The 3,926-nt window shown below is 59.9% G+C and overlaps 1 pseudogene across 1 annotated transcript; it reads left to right on the forward strand.

The window, feature by feature from the left end:
• Positions 1 to 593: 593 nt before the first annotated feature.
• Positions 594 to 3,256, forward strand: LOC308512766 (putative GTP-binding protein 6; annotated as a pseudogene). Its single transcript has 2 exons — positions 594 to 656; positions 2,140 to 3,256. The product of its transcript is annotated as a putative GTP-binding protein 6 (transcript).
• Positions 3,257 to 3,926: the final 670 nt, after the last annotated feature.

The raw sequence follows: 3,926 nt of genomic DNA on the forward strand, positions 1-3,926 counted from the left end.
GGCGTGTGAATTATACCTCGATGGGGGGTATTAGGAGGAGGGGGTCGGTGCCCGTCACGCCAGCCCCCCCGACCCCACCCCCCTGCCCATCCCAGGCCTGTGGTTCTCCAGTGGCGGCCCCGCTCTCCTGAGGAAACCCCTGTCTGTCTTCTCTGCCAGCCTGTTGCCTCTGGCTCCTCTTTTGCACCAAATTCCCAGAGAGAGCTGTTCACTGCCGAGTCTCCGCTGCACCTGCATCCTCCGTTGCCCGTGGCGCTGGCGTGGCTCCCTCTCCCGTGCACGCGCCTGAGCGACTGCCCTCTGCCCGCCCTCGCCTGGGCTGCAGGTGTCCTCTCTCCACTCCCTCCAGTCGCTCTGACACCCGATAGCCCCTCTCAGAAAGCACTCCAGGTCCCAGCCACCGTCCCCTCAGGGGGTCCCCACCTCTGCCCTTGTGCCCCCAGTCCACGCGCCCCGCAGCCACCAGAGTGGCCCTTAAAGCCTGAGGCCACATCACGTGAGCCCTTCGCCCAAGCACTCGCTCCCATCCGAGAAAAATTTCGCACTGGGCACGGGGCCCCCCTGACCCCGAGGCGGGTGTTTGAAATGATGAGATGGATGAGCTTCTGGCTGGACTGATCAACGAGACAAGCAAGCAGCGGCCCAGTGCCGGGGACGTCAGTACGCGTCACAGAGCTCACCCACTGCGCTCCAGCGCCCAGGAACGTGCAGAATGCCCCGCCCCGCCCCGCCCGGGGCTCTGTTAGGATCGCAAGAGCTAACCCTTCAGATCGTCAAGGCGATTCTTCACCAGAATTCGGGAGGAGAACACGGTAATTCCTGGAGGTGAAGAAAAGCAGCTTTGACGCAGGCGTGGGCTTAGAGAGGTCGAAGGACACGAGATGCACAAAACAAGCCTATGTCCACGTTACCATTCGGGAACCAATTGCAAAGTTAAACTTCACAGTCACGTCTGCGGTAGCATTAAAGACGGTGACGTACTCGGGAGAACAGCTATGTGCGGGGGAACTGTCAGGCGTGGACGATGCGAGGAAAGGTCTGAATGTGGAGGCGGCTCTGAGTTCACAGCTGGGAGGGCTTGGTGTCAGGGTTTCTCAGAGCCTGTATCGGCTCGGCTGTGCCCCGCGCCCAGGTGGCTGTCTTTGGAGGTGATGAAGGTGAGGTCGGGCCAGAAGGCTGCGGCCCGGGTCCCCCAGGACTGCTACCCAGCATTCTCCCTCCCTCCCAGGAAGACGGCCTCACCAGGAACCAGCCCGCAGGCACCTTGATCTTGGACGTCTGGCCTCCAGAATTGAGAGAAATGCCTTTCTGTTCTGATGGTCACCTGCACAGACTACAGCCCCACACTGACCTATGGATTCAGCGTAATCCCAATCAAAATCCTAGCTTTCCTATAGACTTTTACTAGAGGCCCGGTGGACAAAATTTGTGCACTTGGTGGGGGGCGGGGGGTTCCTTAGCCCGGCCGTGCCCTCTCACAGTCCAGGAGCCCTTGGGGGATGTCCGACTGAGGGCTTAGGCCCGCTCCTAAGCCGTCAGTCGGACATCCTTAGTGCTGCCGTGGGGGTGGGAGAGGCTTCCGCCATTGCCACTTCGCTTGCCAGCTGTGAACCCAGGTTCTGGCTGAGCGCACTCCCCCTGCGGGAGCACACTGACCACCGGGGGACAGCTCCTGCATCGATCGTCTGCCCCCTGGTGGTCAGTGCGTGTTATAGCAGCTGGTCATTCTGCCACTCGGTTGGTTTGCATATTAGGCTTTTATTATATAGGCTAAGCTGATTCTAAAATTTATGCAAGGGAACTAGAAAAGCCACAATAACTCTGAAGAAGTAGAAAATAAGTATTGCAAAAGGGACTCACATTCCCTTTCAGGACTGACTTGAGCCCGGCTGGTGTGGCTCAGTGGTTGAGTGTCGACCTATGAACCAGGAGCTCAGGATTTGATTCTTGGTCAAGGGCTGTACCTGAGTTGTAGGTTCAATCCTGGCCATTGGAGCATGTGCAGGAGGCAACCAATCAATGTATCTCTCTCTCATCAATATTTCTCTGTCTCTCCCTCTTCCCTCACTTCCACTCTAAAAGTCAATGGAAAAAAAATATCCTTGGGTGAGGATTTAAAATAAAATCTTACAACTAAAGATTCCTGAAGAGCTGCTGCGGAGGGAGCCCTTGCTGCTGGCGGGGGCCCAGCATGTGTGCCTGGTTCACCCCGAGGTCAAGGGGGGACCCGGGCCAAGTGGCGGAGGCAGAGGCGAAGGCGCTGGTGCACACGCTGGACAACTGGTCGGTGGTGGAGACGATGGTGCCGACCAAGACGCCCAACATGAAGCTCATCTCTTCGGCACAGGCGCTTGGAGCAGCTGACGGAGAAAATTAGAAGCCTGTTGGGAGCGACAGCTGTTGTTCTGAATGTGGAGAGGATGTCTATGCCCCCCAAGAAAGAACTGGAGGCCACCTGGTGCGTGCAGGTGTTCGACCAATACCCGGGGTCCTGCACATCTTCACTGCAGTGCCCGGACCAAGGAGGCGCAGCTGCAGGTGGCCCTGGCCGAGCTCCCCCTCCTCAGGTCCGACATGAAGAACGACCTTGCCCACCTGGACGGACATGGAGGCAACTCGCTACATCACGGGGTCAGGAGAACCTTTCGTGCAGGTGTGGCAGCGTCTGATGAAAGAAAAGGAGATGCAAATCCACAAGGCCCTGGAGACTCCGGCAGCACAGGCAGTGGGAGTTCCTGGTGGGGAACACCAGCTGTGGGAAGACCAGCCGATCAAGGCTCTGACGGGTGACAGCGCCATGCAGCCCCGGGACCAACCGTTTGAAGCCTTACATCCCCACGCACGTGGGCTCCATGCCGTCCCACATGACCGTCATCTACACGGACCATTGGCTTCCTGTCCCAGCTGCCTCACAGCCTCATCCAGTCCTCGGCCATCCTGCAGGACGTGGCCCACTCAGACGTGATGCTGCACGTGAGGGACGTGAGCCACCCCAAGGCGGAGCTGCAGAAGGCCAGCGTGTTCACTGCCCTGCGCGGCCTGGGCCGCCTGCACCGATGCAGGACTCGGTGCTGGAGGCGCACAATATGGACCTGGTGCCCGGGTACCACCCATCAGGGCTGCGTGCCCTGGCTGTGTCTGCCCTCCAGGCTGGGCCTGGAAGAGCTGAAGGCTGAGCTGGAAGTGGCCATGCTGAGTGCCACGGAGGCGAGTGGTGACCCTCCATGTGCAGCTGGCGGGGCCACAGCTCAGCTAGCTGCACGGGGAGGCCAAGGTGCAGAACGGGCAGGTGGTCTCTGAGACAGGTGTGGCCGACGTCACCATCAGCAATGCCGCCTGTGGCAGGTTCCGGACGCTCTTTCCAGAATGATCTGCGGACAGTCCTTCCGGCCGGAGACGATGCAGGTCCCACCTCAGTGTTGTGGCCGGAGGTTGGTGGGCAGATGTCCGGGTTCTGACCCTGCCAGGCGGTGCATCGGGGGGGTAGGGGGGAGGACGAGGGGACGCACTGTGGGGACCAGCCTTGTGCTATAGGATCAGGTTTGGCTATAGGACACTCCCCCTCGGTCCTCGTGTCCGTAAATCAGTCTTTGTCCAAAGGAAACCAGACCAAGGGCCTTGTGTCCAGAGCAGAAGTCAGTTCTTGCAGCAAAACTGCAGCATCGGCCACTCCAGGTGCTGAGGGCCCCCAGACCGAGGCCTGGACCCCAGACGTGGCTGCAGAACCGACGGCAGAGCCGGCCCAGGTCCTTCAGGTCCCGGACACTCACGTGCTCCTCAGAGCCCAGCGAGCTGAGCGCGTCCCTGGGGAGGTGCCCAGGGGAGGGAGTCTCCTTTTCTCACGCTGAAAGCACGTATGTGGTTTCCCCTTAGACCGCGCTCACCTATGCACGGCTGTTCCTTACATTGACGTTATCCGCATCCTG

The sequence above is a fragment of the Myotis nattereri genome (genome assembly GCF_964212035.1).
Source record: "Myotis nattereri genome assembly, chromosome: 1".
Classification (NCBI taxonomy): Eukaryota; Metazoa; Chordata; class Mammalia; order Chiroptera; family Vespertilionidae; genus Myotis; species Myotis nattereri.